This window comes from Coregonus lavaretus (assembly GCF_964263955.1).
Source record: "Coregonus lavaretus genome assembly, chromosome: 31".
NCBI lineage: Eukaryota > Metazoa > Chordata > Actinopteri > Salmoniformes > Salmonidae > Coregonus > Coregonus lavaretus.
This window is the reverse complement of record NC_140018.1, coordinates 11,882,805-11,901,623: the sequence shown is the minus strand read 5'-3', so window position 1 is coordinate 11,901,623 and position 18,819 is coordinate 11,882,805. Positions and strand designations below refer to the sequence as shown.

The 18,819-nt window shown below is 42.5% G+C and overlaps 1 protein-coding gene across 1 annotated transcript in view; it reads left to right on the top strand.

The window, feature by feature from the left end:
- The first annotated feature begins 2,957 nt into the window (after positions 1 to 2,957).
- LOC311106993 (1-phosphatidylinositol 4,5-bisphosphate phosphodiesterase beta-4-like) overlaps positions 2,958 to 18,819 on the top strand; it is a 155,289-nt gene continuing 139,427 nt past the window's right edge. Inside the window, exons 1-2 of the mRNA XM_084149419.1 lie at positions 2,958 to 3,070; positions 9,155 to 9,200. The gene's annotated coding sequence lies outside the window, so the exon portion shown is untranslated. The remainder of the gene's footprint in view (positions 3,071 to 9,154; positions 9,201 to 18,819) is intronic.

Here is an 18,819-nt window from a genome sequence, read left to right as displayed (position 1 = left end):
GGCTATATCATAATCTCCAACAAATTGTCATTTTTGGCTCTCAAAGTTGTCACGACTTCCGCCGAGGCTGCCTCCCCTCCTTGTTCGGGCAGGTTTCGGCGTTCGGCGTCACCGGCTTACTAGCTACTGCCGATCCATTTATCATCACTCCATTTGTCTTGTCTTCAATCACACACACCTGGTCCTTATTCCCTCATTAGTCATTGTATAAGTGTTCCCTCTGCTTCCTTGTCTATGTGGGTGATTGTTTATTGTGGAGGTTAGTGAAGCTCGGTGGAGCTCGTGTATTTTGTATAGAAGGGAGTATTTTCCTGTGTGCCTTGTATTTTCCAGTGCGCCTGTTTTGTGCCCTGGAGTATGTTTGAAGCATTTCTGCGTGAACCTGTATTTTGCGGATTAAAGCCTGTTATTCTGTAATTTACCCTCCTGTGCCTGACTCCTTCAACACCATCTCATCACAAAAGTATAGGCTAACCATTCTGAATCTTACTTTTTCACAGTAACAGTAATAACAATGGTCAGTGGTCTTTTTTGTATTTTGTTTAAAATGTGGAGGGCCTCCTATTTGCTTTCCTTTTGTAAATGTTTTTCTCATTGAATATTTTTGCACCTTGCAGCCTCAGGGTACAGTTAAGAAGAGATGCACCTGCTATTCTCCTCTTGTCTTGCCTTTTTATATAATTTGACTGTCACGCCCTGACCTTGAGAGCCCTGATTTCTCTAGTTGGTTTGGTCAGGGTGTGAATTCTAGATTTTCTATTTCTATGATGGCCGGGTGTGGTTCCCAATCAGAGGCAGCTGTCGATCGTTGTCTCTGATTGGGGATCATACTTAGGCAGCCATTTTGCCTACCTTAGTTGTGGGATCTTGTTTCTGTTTTGGCTTGTGTTTGTGTAGCCTGTTGAACTTCATGTTTGTTTGTATTTTGTTGTTTTGATTCTGTATTCAGTTAATAAAGGAATATGTACGCATACCACGCTGCACCTTGGTCTGATCCGTCTATCAACGAGCGTGACATTGACTGATATAGACACAATATAAGGTGAATTCTGAATAAGTGGGATACTTTTTGCATTTCTGTCTTCTGTAACCTCTTTTGACATCTATCCAACATATTAGCCCAACACTTGATACATTTCTAAAATCCTCAAGATGTTTCCTAGTCACACAAAATAAGCAAATGTTGATATCATATTCACAGGAGGCTTGACACACACATTGGTGTACACTCAGTCAAAACCATTTTCCATCAATGGATGTCGATTTAACTCATTTGGTAGACAGCAGGTTAGATAAACTGGGACACCATTATTATAGTCCTAATTGTACCCCAATGACAATACAATTACATTTTGTGTGATTAGGAAGCATCTGAGGATTTCAGAAATGTATCATGTGTTGGGCTAATATGTTGGACACATGTCCTGAAGAGGTTACAAAAGACAGAAATGCAAAAAGTGTCCCACTTTTTCTGAATTCAATTAAATAAGAAAGCCCCCAGAACAATGACTGATGGACAGACAGACAGCATGACGGACCGAAACCTCAGAGATGCCGAATTAACAGCGTTGTAGTTTTTATTTTTGTATTGATATTGTACTACAAGAACCAGAGCTCTGCCTAACCTAAGTACAGGGGGTCCCTAATGTAAACTGGATCTCTTTCATCCATTGGAATAGCCTATAAAACTGTCCCACTTTAGCTACTTCATGCTGTCCTACTATAGCTAGCTATGGTTGGTAAAGCAGGACAACAACAAAAATGACTGAATTACAAAATGGAAACAACTTTTTTATGTATTTTGATGCACCAGTACATAGTATGCATATTCACATCAGAATTTGGCACTGTGCATTATTTATGACCGTTTTATAACCTTAACATCAAAACTATGTCACTGATTTTACGGTGTGCTTCGTGGGGTTAGCTTCCTGTTTGAAGCTTGCTCTGCCACCGTCTATGATGTCACACCAATGAAGTGATGTGATTTTGATCATGTGGGTTCTCTGCAATGGCTTAGTAACAATAGTTTAGGTTTTCTCTTGTCAGACCAAGAAATAAACAGGTCAGGATTAAGCTGTTTTATTGTCACACACCAGATAGGTTCAGTGAAATGTGTTGTTTTACAGGGTCAGCCATAGTAGTACAGCGCCCCTTGAGCAAATGATGGTTAAGTGACTTGCTCAAGGGCACATCAGCAGATTTTCACATAGTTGGCTCAGGTATCTGAACCAGCAACCTTTCGGTTACAGGCACAATGCTCTAAACGCTAGACTACCTGCCGCCCTAAACTTGCTGTTTGGGGTTTTAGGCTGGGTTTCTGTATAAGGATTTTGTGACATCTGCTGATGTAAAAAGGGCTTTATAAATACATTTGATTTGATGATTTGATTTGATCTAAGGTCTCATTGAGAGGATCATTTAGAGAGGGCTCTGCTTAGGCTACTCAAATATCAACAAGTACATCAACATGACTCTGGATTATTACAAAAACACTGATGTCTCAAAAAAAGACATGTTGGATAGATGTCCCTACTGTTAGTGGGATGAGCACACACACACACACACACACGCCAAATTGTAGTGTAACATAATATTCCCTTACTAAATTCTAGTGTAACATAATATTCCCTACGCAGCTATGCTATATTGTGAAAAAAGCCCTCGTGTGTTTATTGGCAGCCCTATCTAGAGACCGTTGCTACTGTGGCTAGGCTACATCAGTTTGCACAACCTGCCATTAATCTGAGCGGCACACACACACACACACACACACACACACACACACACACGCACGTACACTAGACGCATGCACGCGCACACGCACACACATCCCGAGGGTGGTTCCTTATTGGAACGAATTTGACCATTCTCCACTGGATGGCGAGTGGTTCAAGAGGAGCGGGCTATTGGAAGTGAAGGGAAGGATAAGGACAAGAGGGGAAGAGAGAGAGAGTTTGAGAGGGAGGGAGATACAGCAGCTGTAAACAGGAGATAAAATCCCAGCCCAGCCTCTGCAAGCATCATTTTTCACGTCGGATTTAATCCGTTCTCGTCGCAACCAATTTACGTAAGAACATTTTCATATTTCTGTCTTTTTGGCTGCAAGTGGGACTTTGGCAATGTTTTGCTGAGTACCACTTTTGTATGATTCGTTGATCTGGGTGTCTAGTACAGTATTGGAGAGAGAAAAACGTTCGCTTGTTTTCATATTGGTGGTTGAAACCCGTGAGAATATTAAACTCCCAGAGAGGTCATTCTGGAAACTAGATTGCAGAAACAGCGGCAAATCTTGTGGGTTATTTTCGAAAGGGACGGTCTCGTTCTTGGTTTGATGTAAAATAACAGTATAGCTCGTGTACAAGCACGCACAACACGTGCATGGATGTCATATCCATCCATTGCTTTCGTTTTTGTGAAATGGAACGTTGCAGAAACGGTATATAGGCTAATCAAAGACATGTAACCCCATTCATATGTGGTATAATGTTAGCCAGCTGGTAGCGTCAAAAACTTGACAAATGGAGGGGAACATCGACATTTTCTTCTCCAAGGTAGTGGCTTGCTAGCTGCTAGCTAACAGCACAGACAGTCAGTGGCAGGGATACCCAGCTTGCTTGCCCATAAAAGTAGTCAGACTGGCATGCTTGCATGAGAGATGCACCACTTGCTAGGCTAGCTTTTAGGTAAACCACTACATTATCTGGGTTTAAACACATGGCAGCTACTAGCTAGATAATAAACATACGAGTTATTGAACAATAGCTTGCTCTATTTTTACATGATGCTGTAGAGATATAGATCACAATTCATGCTAACAATGTCTGCTTGTCAGACAACTAGCTTGCTGACGTTAGCCAATATTCTGATGTTTGGGGCTGTGTGTGCGCAGTGTGAACTCTTTTGCCATGCATGTTCAGCTTCTTCCATCACAACATAATGCAAGAGAATCAAGAAATAACTATCAGCCAATTGCTACTCTTGTCGAGCTATACTGATTTCTGTCAGTATCAGACAGCTGTTTGAGATGCATTAGTAGTCCATTTTCTGTTTTGATAGTATTGAGAAAGACATTTGGATTTGTACAAAGTGTTTTTTTGCAAATATATAACAGTCGAAATGTATGTTGATGGTAAGGGATAAAAAGTGTACACAGGATACCATTTTTTGGCTCAGTGGAGTTGTAGACACACACCTGGCACCTGTTCCCGTGCACGCACTGAGCCAATGTCCTGTGTGTGAGCGTGCGGTCATTGACAGGGAGCCGGACGTGTGTGTGAGCCACTTTTACAATCTCTGTTTGAAGTGGCATTTAGCTGATTCCGATTACTGGGGGGGAATAGAGACACGTTTGCCACGACTCGGTCGATATACAATAAAGTGGCTGCTTTCTTAGCTTCGACCCAGATATTAACCCTGGAAGCGAATGGCCGAATTGACCTTGCATGGAAAATACAGTATGTTGCTGTTGGTCACTAGAACGAATTAAACACGTCAAAAAATGTCAGATGGATGAGAAAGAAAAAACATTCCATCTGCTTATGTGTTGCATGCTTTTCATCAGACACATAGGATCTCAGGAGTCTATAATAACTAAAGAAAACACTTGTTTACCACAATAAAAACAGTACTCTATAACAATGGTGATATAGTAATAGCTACTTAATTTTTTTTAATTTTGATTCCTAACTCTAATGAAGTGTCTGTCTGTGTGCTTGTGCCATTGACCTTTCAGTAGCTTCTGTCACTGCATGTTTGCTGTGTGTAGGAAGAGAACCCTACCCAGGTTTATAGTATTGACAGAGGCAGAAGCTATTCGATGGCGATTAGAGAGACAAACATTGCCCTGCCTACCTCCTTCCACAAAAAACATTAGTGACCTTGGGACTATAAGGTTCTATGACATTTGGTTAAAAAATAGTTATTCACATAGAGTTGCTCTTTAGGTGATCCTTTACGCCTGCCTTTACATGTGAGATATTGTAAAAATACAATTAAAATAAAATAATAAAAATCTGAAAGTTCTATCTGCCCAAACAGCTTTTGGCTTGGTGCTATAAGGTTATATCTGTAATCCAATCTCAATGCTGGGTTGTCAATCAAAAATAATTGTATGTAAGGTGATATACTTATTTAGTCATGAAAGAGGAAGACATCACAAAACGGTTCTGAGATCTGGGACTTGAAATATACTAATTATGTCAAAACTATACACTGAGTGCTCTTTCCATGACAGACTGACCAGGTGAATCCAGGTGAAAGCTATGATCCCTTATTGATGTCACTTGTTAAATACACTTCAATGAGTGTAGGTGAAGGGGAGGAGACAGGTTAAAGAAGGATTTTTACGCCTTGAGACATGGATTGTGTATGTGTGCCATTCGGAGGGTGAATGGGCAAAACAAAATATTTAAGTGCCTTTGAACGGGGTACACATACACAATCCATGTAGGTGCTAGGCGTACCGGTTTAATTGTGTCAAGAACTGCAATGCTGCTGGGTTTTTCACACTCAACAGTTTCCTGTGTGTATCAAGAATTGTCCACCTCCCAAAGGACATCCAGCCAACTTGACACAACTGTGGGAAGCATTGGAGTCAACATGGGCCAGCATCCCTGTGGAACGCTTTCGACACCTTGTAGAGTCCATTCCCTGACGAATTGAGGTTGTTCTGAGGGCAAAAGATGGTGCAACTCAATATTAGGAAGGTGTTTCTAATGTTTTGTACACCTAGTGTTCATTTTGCAGATATAACCTTATAGTTCCAAGTCCTTGATTATTGATGTAATAGGTTCTGGTCCTCATTTTAAATTACTTATGTTTTTTTCCACCCCTTTTTAGAAGAATGGCCGTAACGTAAGCTCTATGGTAAGAACAAATAAATACAGGTGCCTTAGCGCATGTTTAAGGCTCTTAGGAGAGGCATTGCTATTTTTGTCTTGTTCTATATCAATATGAAAACCTCCATGGAAGGGGTATTTCTCTTAAAATTACGAACTTACCACATTTTGTTGATAACTAGCAAGTAGTTTACTGACTTTGGGTGTCAGAGATCAGAAAAATATATCAGGTTACTCATCCAGAGCTAAGCTTCAGCAATGTTGCTAGTTATCCATAGGATATAGTGTATTTGTCATTTTAGGGAACTATCACTTTAACAAATGTGTGATGAACATGACTTAATATATTTGATGACGTGATTAGAAAGAAGGAAGGATATTCTCTTTATTTAATCATTAAATATCTGTACTTTTCTATTGAAATTGAAATCATTTTAACATTCGGTGCCAGATAGAACCTTATGGCTTAACCCAGATTGACATTTCAGAGCATTAAGGTTCTATCTGCGATTGCACCCCCCCTAAAAAATTGATTTACAAATGTCTTAGGATTTTAATACTCTGCATTTTAGGCATCTTTAAGGTGAGGACTACAAAACAGGTCTGATATCTGGGATGTGAAAACGTTAATGCTCAATATCTCAGAACAATGCTTTGCTCAGATATAACCTTGTAGTCCCAAGGTCTCGAATGACCTTACCTGCATGGTTTAGATGCCACCGTAGCCTAAAGCTGATTCTGATGAAGAGAGTTGGGGGCTGTGTTTTTTCGGGTCAGAGGGTTTGGTCATTGTTATGAGGGGAAAGCCGATACTGATTCAGGGTGTTTGTTCGTTGGCCAAGGCTCCGATTATGGTGCTTGTGTAAAATCTGTCCGCTCCATATTGTACAGGTTGTTTGGAAAGGTGATATATTTGGCTTACACAATGCAGTGATTTTGTGATGAATATTGTTAATGGGATGGCTGATGCTTCATTGTGAATCAGGTTGCTGTGTGTGTTTCTCAACTTCAGGGCTATTGAGTCCCTGAAAAGGGACACCGGTTTAGGCAGCTAAAAAGTGCTTGTTTTAATCTCAAATCTCCAAGGACAAATGTTAGTTGTCTAACAGCAGCGGGATGACAGTAGCTTGCTGCTGGTTCTGGCTCAGAAAGATAGAAAAAACGCTGAACCAAGGATAGTGATGTGAAAAAAGCACCAGAATCCAAAACACAAAATAAACCAAATGCAATGCCATGATAAAGTATCATGTTTAGGTGTGCTGTAAAACTGGAAATAAAGATTGGAGTGGACCCCAAAACAGGCTCAGGCAGTTCCTTAGCTGATCACATGCATGAAATGACATTTAGCCAGACAGGCAAAACAAACAGATAGGATTGCTATGAGTCACACCGTTTACCCTACTGCCTACAAAACTAGAAGGATACTTCTGTGTGGCTCTGCATCTAGTGGTAGAGGACACACACACACACACACTTAAAATAGTCAAATATTTATTGCATACTTGTCTTCAGTATTGCATATTTGTTAATCAGTAAATCAATGATGTTGTTAAGTGTTATAATGTAGACGTTGGCTGGTATTCAGGCCTGATGCATGATGCTATTTAGAGGATGGAGTCCCCTAGCTCTGCTGTACTGGTCTGGCTGTGGAGATTTCTATCAGAAAACACACACACACAGGCCAATGATTGTTGTGTTTGGAGATGCTGGCAGTGGTACCATGGTCATGACTGCGTCAGTGGTGGTTGTGTTTGTCTGTGTTTGGATCTTCCCATGTGGAGTTTTGATACCGGTGAGGTAACCAACATCATATTGAAGCAAATTCCGGGGGTAAACCAAGTGGGACTGGAACCAGCGACCTTGTATCTGTCGGTCCAACACCTATCTTGATCATCCAGTGGTGTTGCAACGGGACAGCTCCTGATCTCAGTTGGCCTGTGGTTGTGGTTGTTTAACACCAGGGTCAGTGAAACAGTAGGGTGGAATATGTATACAGGAAGCATTGTGCTGATTGCAGAATGGAGACAATGAAATCAGCTGCTGTCTAACACACCTACATAGTCTGTCCCTCTCTCTTTTCACACACACACACACACAGGCCTCACCGTAGTCACGCTGTCCTAACCACACCACCCAGCATCCTCTCAACGATTCATCTGAGGAGAGGCATGCTGAAACCTTAGCGTGTCTTTTCTCAGCCCAGTCTGCTGTAGATCAGCCATCTGACTCCATATTACCATCCTTTGTTTTGACTGAGGAATCATGTTTTCCTCCTGTCCGGTCCTCTCTTCCTTTTCTCACACAACAGCCATGATCCATCTATCAGGGAGATTAACATATAAGGTCTGGGAAAGACAGGGTAGCCTAGCGCACACACACTGAAAATCAGTTGAAAATAACAGACAGATCCAATTATCTAATGAAGAATAGTTCCATTGTTTGTTTGTTTGAACACATTATGATTCATAGCATTCAGCTTTATTGTTATAGCTAAACAAAACAAGACTCTCTTCCCAAGCCTTCATTGTGGATATTGTAATTTATTGGGGTGTTTTCCTTGGCTGGGGAGAGGGGCTGCGGAGGTGAGTGTGTGTCAGTCTGTCTGTCTGTCTGTCTCCAGTCCATCTGTGAGGTTCATGTCCATAGGTTTAAGGATTTTCTGGATTTAAGGGGAGGATCCTAATGTCCATAGGTTTAAGGATTTTCTGGATTTAAGGGGAGGATCCTAATGTCCATAGGTTTAAGGATTTTCTGGATTTAAGGGGAGGATCCTAATGTCCATAGGTTTAAGGATTTTCTGGATTTAAGGGGAGGATCCTAATGTCCATAGGTTTAAGGATTTTCTGGATTTAAGGGGAGGATCCTAATGTCCATAGCTCTTTGCAGCTGCCTTGTTCTTAAAGGCCCAGTCCAGTGAAAAACTGGAGTTTCTTGTGTTGTATATAGTTTTCCACACTATGAGGTTGGAATAATACTGTGAAATCACGAAAATTATGATAATGCACTTTTAGTGCCCTTTTAGACCACCCGAAACCAGGCGTTAAATTAGTTGATAGACCAATAAGAAAGAGTTCCAAACCTCTCTGCCAATAACAGCTAGTTTTCAGTTTTCCCCTCCCCACTCAGACCACTCCCAGACAGTCCTAGCTAAATTATTGCTTGAGAAATTACTCTTTGCTAAGAAGCATTTTTTGGAAGGACTGTGATTGAAAACAATCACAGTAAGGAACTTAATTGATACCTAGAAATGATTTGATATTGAGATAAAAATGGCTGCATTGGGCCTTTAAATGTTCCCTTCTCTGTCCTCACAGGCCAAGATATGAGTTTCACCCACTGAAGTTACTTCATGCTGAACTGGTAAGTTGGAGAGTTATATTAGACCTAATATCTATTGGTGTTAACAGTGAAACCGATGGTTGCTGTTTGTACTCTTAGTCATTGTGGTTGTCTTTCTAGAACTCCCTCGGCTGTTACATATTAAACACACATCATGTTAGATGACGTTTCTCTGTGCATTGGAAATCCAGTTTATTGGTTGATAAACATGTTTGTGAACTACAGCCTGCCCTTAAAGACAGTGATACACATCCTATGTAATCTATACATGTAGGAGCAGGTGATCTTCTCTGTACTGTTGAATGTGGGAGGAGTGGAAACAGAATATGGGTAGACAACATTATACAGTAGCTGTTGTGTGTAAATACCATCGCCAGCTTCCCACTTTTTAAAAGGGAAATGTAAATGTTTTGTATTTATAGGAAATTGATATCAGGTTGTGTCCCTATTTTAAACTGTGAGTTGACAGTGAATAAATGACTATCTAAGCTCACTGCAGGCTTCTCAAATCAAATTGAAAATCAAACATTTTTCGTCACATGCTTTGTAAACAACAGGTGAAATGTATATTTATAGGCCCTTCCCAACAATGCAGAGAGAAAGAAAATAGAGAAATAATAGAAAAGTAAATCACTTAATAATAAAAGTACTAATAAATACACAATGAGTAACAATAACTTGGCTTGTGCTGGGGTACGAGGTAATTGGGGTAGATATGTACATACACTATATATACAAAAGTATGTGGACACCCCTTCAAATTAGTGGATTCGGCTATTTCAGCCACACCCGTTGCTGACAGGTGCATAAAATCGAGCACACCGCCATGCAATCTCCATAGACAAACATTGGCAGTAGAATGGCCTTACTGAAGAGCTCAGTGACTTTCAACGTGGCACCGTCATAGGATGCCACCTTTCCAACAAGTCAGTTCGTCAAATCTCTGCCCTGCTAGAGCTGCCCCGGTCAACTGTAAGTGCTGTTATTGTGAATTGGAAACGTCTAGGATTAACAATGGCTCAGCCACGAAGTGGTAGGCCACACAAGCTCACAGAACGGGACCGCCGAGTGCTGAAGTGCGTAGCACGTAAAAATCGTCTGTCCTCGTTTGCAACACTCATTACCGAGTTCCAAACTGCCTCTGGAAGCAGCATCAGCACAATAACTGTTAGTCGGGAGCTTCATGAAATGGGCTTTTTCAGCATGACAATGCCCCCGTGCACAAAGCGAGGCCCATACAGAAATGGTTTGTCGAGTTCGGTGTGGAAGAACTTGACAGGCCTGCACAGAGCCCTGCCCTCAACCCTATCGAACACTTTTGAGATGAATTGGAACGCCGACTGTGAGCCAGGCCTAATCGCCCAACATCAGTGCCCGACCTCACTAATGCTCTTGTGGCTGAATGGAAGCAAGTCCCCGCAGCAATGTTCCAACATCTAGTGGAAAGCCTTCCCAGAAGAGTGGAGGCTGTTATTGCAGCAAAGGGGGGACCAACTCTATATTAATGCCCATGATGAAAAATGTATGCACTCACTTAACTGTAAGTCGCTCTGGATAAGAGTGTCTGCTAAATTACTAAAATGTAAAAATGATTTTGGAATGAGATGTTTGACGAGCAGGTGTCCACATACTTTTGGTCATGTAGTGTATAACTAGGAATAAAGTGACATAATAAACATTAGCAGCAGCGTGATGAGTGAAAAAAGTGAGTGCAAAATGGGTCAATGCAGATAGTCTCGGTAGGTATTTAGTTAAATATTTAACCAAATACCTACCGAGACTAACTATTTAGCAGTCTAATGGCTTGGTGATAGAAGCTGTTCAGGGTCCTGTTGGTTCCAGACTTGGTGCGTCGGTACTGCTTGCCGTGCGGTAGCAGAGAGAACAGCATATGACTTGGGTGGCTGTTCTCTTTCCTCTCCGGTAATTTTGCTATCATTGATTCATAAGATGCAGTCTCCACCATGAGTATGAGCCAATCTGTTGACTTCGGACTATCTGCGCTCTTCCAGTTACGTAGTATGAGTCTAGCCGCAGTAAGAAAACCCACTGAGGCAAGACCAAACTCTTCTTTGCTAATACCTGGTGGTAAAATAGATATATCCCCTAATAAGCACAGCTGTGGGGACTCTGGGATAGGCTGTCCCACCCAGTCTTCAAGCTTATTACGAACCTCCTTCCAGAAAGGGAGCACCATGGGACATTCCCATATAGCATGCAAAAAGGTACCTACTTTACCCTTGCATTTCCAGCATAAATTATTTTGCAATAAACCCATTTTATGTAATCTAACTGGGGTGCAGTAGTATCTATGAACAATCTTATAATGTGTAAATGTCCCCCTTGTATCCCTGGTACACCACCCTACATTGGAAACAATATTTTTCCGTACATCCTCCTCAATTGTCACAATTAAGATCCCTCTGCCAAATCAACCTTAAATTCGCACAATTTCCATATTGTGCATATGAGACTCTTATATAAAACACTGAAGCGGAGTGTGATATTCCTGGTAACATGAAATATTGTTCTAACAAGTTTTCATCTCTCTGGCGGTTAATACTCAAAAGAGACCCCATGCAGCTCCTTAGTTGTAAGTATTTCCAGAAATCTCCCTTATCTGGCAAATAAAATGTATCTTTCAGGTCCTGATAGGACATAAGCACTCCTCTCTCATATAGATCCCCTAGTGCATGCAGGCCTTGTCTAAGCCATACCTCCCAGATAAATTAATGTTTTACTATAACTGATGGGTTGTGCCATATGGAATAATATTTTTGTTTATTCTGGGAAATTCCAAGCATTTTATGAATCTTAACCCATACCTCTTTGGAATGTTGTAGGATTGGGTTAGCGTCTTCAGTTGGCTGCCTCTGAATATTGTTTTGTGATAAGGCCTCAATAGGCTTTAAAGAGGCTGTGATAGACCTCTCAATCTGAGTCCATCCCAAATGGGAATCATAATTGCCCCAGTGTTTTGCCAATTTGGCTACTTCAAATGATATGTTGTATAATTCTACATTGGGTAATGCTAGTCCTCCTCTATCCCTTGGAGCATATAACTTGTTCACATTTATTCTGGGTTTTTTCCCATCCCAAAGATAATCCTTAATCATTTGATTGTACTGCTTAAATAGTAAGGGAGAAATGGTCACAGGGAGCATCATCGACACATAATTAAACTGTGGTGCCACAACCATATTAACAGTATTTATTTTGCCCCATAAAGTAATATTAAGCAACCTTCATTTATCAAGATTATTCTTTTATTTTTCTGTAGTAGTGGCATCATATTAATTTGCATGATATTCTGTAGTTGCGCAGTCTTATACCAAGGTATTTAATCCCTGATGGCACCCATTTTCACTGTAATTAAGTAATTGCAACAGGAGGACAGAATTTGGATACAGGCGTCTGACAATTAATCTTATTTTATAATCTTAGAACATGTCAATTGTTTGATGTGGCCGGTTCCCTACTAAGTAACAATATGTATTCAGCATATGAAAACAGCTTATGCTCTCTTGCACCTCCCATCACTCCTTTGATTCCTGAATCAGCTCTGATTGCTGCTGCCAAGGGCTCCAAAACTAGAGTAAAAAGGAAAGGTGAGAGAGAACTACCCCTCGACAAATAAAAAAAGGAAGAGATCATACCATTTGTGAGGACTACTGCTCTTGGATTGGAGTATAATACCTTAACCCACTTGATAAATCCAGGGTCAAAGCCAAACTTTTCAAGGGTATATGTCAAAAAGCCCTGCATTATGCCTGTATCCAAATTCTGTCCTCCTGTTGCAATTACTTCATTACAGTTAAAATGGGTGCCATCAGGGATGAAATACCTTGGTATAAGACTATTGAATGCCTTCTCCGCATCTAGGGAAAGGGCTGGGGTGGCTGGAGACTTTGAAAATGTTTAGGGCCTTCATCTGACACTGCCTGATATAGAGGTCCTGGATGGCAGGGAACTCGGCCCCAGTGATGTACTTGGCCGTACGCACTACCCTCTGTAGCGCCTTGCGGTCAGATGCCAATCAGTTGCCATACCAAGCGGTGATACAGCCAGTCAAGATGCTCTCAATGGTGCAGCTGTATAACTTTTTGAGGATCTGAGTGCCCATGCCAAATCTTTTCAGCCTCCTGACAAGGAAAAGGCGTTGTTGTGCCCTCTTTACGACTGTGTTGGTGTGTGTGGACCATGATAGATCCTTAGTGATGTGGACACAGAGGAACTGGAAGCTCTTGACCCGCTCCACTACAGCCCTGTCGATGTGAATGGGGGCGTGCTCGGCCCTCCGTTTCCTGTAGTCCACGATCAGCTCCTTTTGTCTTGCTGAAGTTTAGGGAGAGGTTGTCCTGGCACCACCCTGCCAGGTCTCTGACCTCAAAGCATATAGGCTGTCTCATCGTCGTTGGTGATCATGCCTACCACTGTCGTGTCGTCGGCAAACTTAATGATGGTGTTGGAGTTGTGAGTGGACACGCAGTCGTGGGTGAACAGGGAGTACAGGAGGGGACTAAGCACGCACCCCTGAGGGGCCCCCGTGTTGAGGGTCAGCGTCGCGGATGTGTTGTTGCCTACCCTCAACAACCTCCCTCTGCAACTGGATCCTGAACTTCCTGACGGGCCGCCCCCAGGTGATGAGGGTAAGCAAGAACACATCCGCCACGCTGTCCCTCACTACCTGGGGGCGGCCCATCAGAAAGGTCAGGATCCAGTTGCAGAGGGAGTGTCCCAGGGTCCATAGCTTAGTGATGAGCTTGGAGGGCACTATGGTGTTGAACGCTGAGCTGTAGTCAATGAACAGCATTTTCACATAGGTGTTCCTCTTGTCCAGGTGGGAAAGGGCAGTGTGGAGTGCAATAGAGATTGCGTTATCTGTTGGGGCGGTATGCGAATTGGAGTGGGTCCAGGGGGTCTGGATGATGGCGTTGACGTGAGCCATGACCTTTCAAAGCATTTCATGGCTACAGATGTGAGTGCTATGGGGCGAAAGTCATTTAGACAGGTTACCATGGCATTCTTGGGCACAGGGACTATGGTGGTCTGCTTGAAACATGTAATCCATGATAGTTTGCAAGCCTTGCCACATCCGACGATGATCAGAGCCGATGTAGTAGGATTTGATCTTAGTCCTGTATTGACGCTTTGCCTGTTTGATGGTTCGTCGGAAGGCATAGTGGGATTTCTTATAAGCGTCTGGATTAGTATCCCGCTCCTTGAAAGTGTCAGCTCTAGCTTTTAGCGCAGTGCCGATGTTGCCTGTAATCCATGGCTTCTCGTTGGGATATGTACGTATGATCACTGTGGGGATGATGTCGTCGATGCACTTATTGATGAAGCCTGACCACTTCCGTATTGAGCGTGTCACTGGTATTTCCTATTTGAGTTTTTGCTTGTAAGCAGGAATCAGGAGGATAGAGTCATGGTCAGATTTGCCAAATGGAGGGCGAGGGAGAGCTTTGTATGTGTTTCTGTGTGTGGAGTAAAGGTGATCTACAGTTTTTTTTGCTTCTAGTTGCACAAGTGACATGCTGGTAGAAATGAGGTAAAACGGATTTCAGTTTCCCTGCATTAAAATCATCGGCCACTAGTAGTGTCGCCTCTGGGTGAGCATTTTCTTGTTTGGTTATGGCCCTATACAGCTCATTGAGTGCGGTCTTAGTTCCAGCATCGGTTTGTGGTGGTAAACAGACATAAAAATATAGATGAAAACTCTCTTGGTAAATAGTATGGTCTACAGCTTATCATGAGGTATTCTAACTCAGAACCTCGAAATACACACCTCCCCCCTTGAGCTTACCAGATGCTGCCGTTCTGTCCTGCCGATGCATAGAAAAACCAGCCAGATGTATATTATCCATGTCCTTCTTCAGCCACGACTCTGAGAAAACATAGGATATTACAGTTCTTCAAGTCCCATTGATAGGATAGTCTCGAATGGAGCTCGTCCAGTTTGTTCTCCAGTGATTGTACGCTTGCCAATAGAATGGAGGGTAGAGTTATGTACTCGCCGACGAAGTTCTGTCAGGGTGCCCTACTAAGGAAATGGCCTCTATAACAGCTTTTGGGCAGTTAAATGCAACAACAAAACATGATTTATAAAAAGCAATCTATTAATGTGGTTTCTGAACTCTATAATTTGTTTACAAGTTTGATAGCTGTACTTTTAGTTTATGGTTGACACAGCTTGTTGGCCATTAGCCAATCAGCGTTTCTCAACGAGTTCAAATCATATGAATGCATCCAATTGGTATTCACGACTTCACAACTGGTAAATTCCCACCTCCCACATGGTTACAAACGCAGCATTAAGAGTGGAAAGTTGAGATGCCCAACATAACAATCCTGTCACAACAGACAATGCCAGGAACATTGTGAATGCTGAACATTGTGAATGGCATTTAATTTTCCCGCTGTACCAAAACCGAACCGAACCGTGACCGTTACACCCCTAACGTGTAGGTCTAATTTCTTTTTGAGTTTCCCATGTATGAATGATGTGTAATTCACTCTTAACTTTCTCCCACTCATTGATAAGCAGCCTGGGTGACTCCCTGAGTTGTTGCCTGTGTGTTTCTTTCATACAGTCGTAAACTTTAATGATCCTGAAAGTTATGTGTGACATAAATATGTAGTGTGTGTCCACATGCACGTGTGAGCGTGTGTCTACAGTAGCATGAAGCCAGTGAGTGAGTGTGTGTGTGTGTGTGTGTGTGTGTGTGTGTGTGTGTGTGTGTGTGTGTGTGTGTGTGTGTGTGTGTGTGTGTGTGTGTGTGTGTGTGTGTGTGTGTGTGTGTGTGTGTGTGTGTGTGTGTGTGTGTGTGTGTGTGTGTGTGTGTGTGTGTGTGTGTGTGTGTGTGTGTGTGTGAGAGAGAGAGGTTTTAGGCGCAGTAGATTTACTTCCAGAGCCTTATTCAATCTCAGGCCAGTCCAGTCCAGTTGGGCAGTGTGTGTGTTAATTAAATGTGTTACTGTGGGGTTACAGCCAGAACACACCCTGTCACTCAGCAGCAGAGGACTCATGCTGCCTATTGTGATATAACTATGTGCACATGCGGGGCTCTACAGTGCGACCATTTTACTCGCATATGCACCTATATATTTTGCTGTGCACCTGAAATGTTTATTTAGGAGCACCAGCGCGCCAATAAAAATTAAGGATTCTAGCTTTATTACCTCAAATATTTTTCAATGTGCTCCTACATTTATTTGTGTGCGTCCTACGTTTTTCAATTTAGGCGCACACGTGCTCCTTGTAAAAAAGGTCAGCATAGAGCCGTGTGTGTGTGTGTCCAGAGGTAGAATGAAAAGAGAGAGAGAATAGAGAAGACGGGACCAGAAAAACAAGAGGGAGAGAATGACATAGAGAAAGGGAAAGAAAGATGGAGATGTCCCTCCCAACAGATGTCAACAGATGTCTGGTGTTAACTCATATCGACAAGTCAATATGGCTACTTTTAATCAAATATTTGGCCAAATTATCTAGTCGCCTCAGCATCACGTAACATCTCCTTAGCTGTGAAATTACCTCAGGTTGGAGGACACACACACGTACACACACAGACGTTTGTTTTACTATCCTTGTGGGGACCAAACAATTTATTCCCATTCAAAATCCTATTTTCCCTAATACCTAACACTAAACTTAACCCTTAACCTAACCCTAACCTTAATCCTAACCTTAACACCAAACCCCTAACCCCTAACCCCTAACCCTAATTCCTAATCCTAATTGTAACCCTAACCCTAAACCTAAGCCTAAAATAGCCTTTTTCCTTATGGGGATCGGCAAAATGTCCCTGCTTGTGCGAGGGATTCTGGTCGAGGGATTCTGGTCCCCACAAGGATAGTAAAACCAAACACACACACACAAACACCTCTCCACTTACATTGTCTCTCCACCCGTGCCTCAATCCACCGTGGGAATCTGTACATGTGAACGCAATTTGCATTTCCAATGACTCTGGCGAACTTCGCTCCAGAACACAGAAGGTGTCCTTCTCTCGTCCCTGTCCTCTCCAGGATAGCTATTATTACCCTCAATGTAATGACACTGACACACTGAGAATAATGTTACAAAACACTGTAACACATCACACAGTTTACTGTTACATAACAAAACATTACATTTACATTTACGTCATTTAGCAGACGCTCTTATCCAGAGCGACTTACAGTTAGTGCATACATTATATACACACACACACACACACACACACACACACACACACACACACACACACACACACACACACACACATTCACACACACACACACAGCTCCTTACTGTACCAGGATTATGTCCCATTCTTAATAGGCCTAAACACTCCGAGACTGCTGCTAGTATAGAGACCGTGTATCTCAGAAAGACTTGAAAAGGGGGAATAGATAGAGGAAGAAAGAATGAACGAGGGAGAGTGAGGCACACGTCTGTTAAAGAAAAGAAACATTGTGGAAGTGGAAAGTCCGGGGAGAAGATAGAAGTGGAGAGAAGGAGAGGGAGGAAAGTAGAGGAGAGCAGGGTTAAAACAACATTTCCCTCTTAGTCTGAATGCTGCTCAAACACATGACTGGCTTCCTAGATCAATGACTAGATAAACTAGAGGCCTCTTTCACCAGGTCTTCTCTGTCTGAGGAGGGGGGGAGAGGGGGGGTTAGGATTGGATAGGGGGGTAGGGTAGGGAGAGAGGGGGGGTAGGGTAGGGAGAGAGGGGGAGAAAGACAGAGAGCTGCCGTTTGCTGCTGCAGAAGACACATGGACACTTTAAGCCACTGTGAGGGATTGGGCCTAAGCACAGACCTGACAGACAGACGGAAACTATTTATATAAAATTGAAATGTTCTATTAGCCTTTGGACTTCCGATGCAGAAACAAACAAACAGAACATGTAAACATACAAAAGCTCAGTCGTTCGTTGTGACCCTGAGTCTAGTGAGTTAGTATATTGGTGGAACTGAACCAAAGCCAGGCATATGTCAAAGGCTTCCCGTGCTTATTTACGTGCTACTACTTAATTTAGGCCTACTTTATACATGGATGCATTACATTAATACCATAACAAATAATATCATAACTCCATGATATGCAACGTTTACAAACATGCCATAACAACTTTTCTTGACACATACACTATATATACAAAAGTATGCGGACACCCCTTCAAATTAGTTGCTGACAGGTGTTTAAAATTGAGTATGCAGTAGAATGGCCCGTATTGAAGAGCTCAGTGACTTTCAACGTGGCACCGTCATAGGATGCCACCTTTCCAACAAGTCAGTTCATCAAATTTCTGCCCTGCTAGAGCTTCCCCGGTCAACTGTAAGTGCTGTTATTGTGAAGTGGAAATGTCTAGGAGCAACAACGGCTCAGGCCCGAAGTGGTAGGCCACACAAGCTCACAGAACGGGACCGCCGAGTGCTGAAGTGCGTAGCGTGTAAAAATCGTCTGTCCTCGGTTGCAACACTCACTACCGAGTTCCAAACTGCCTCTGGAAGCAGCGTCAGCACAATAACTGTTCGTCGGGAGCTTCTTGAAATGTGTTTCCATGACCGAGCAGCCGCACACAAGCCTAAGATCACCATGCGCATTGCCAAGCGTCGTCTGGAGTGGTGTAACGCTCCGCCATTGGACTCT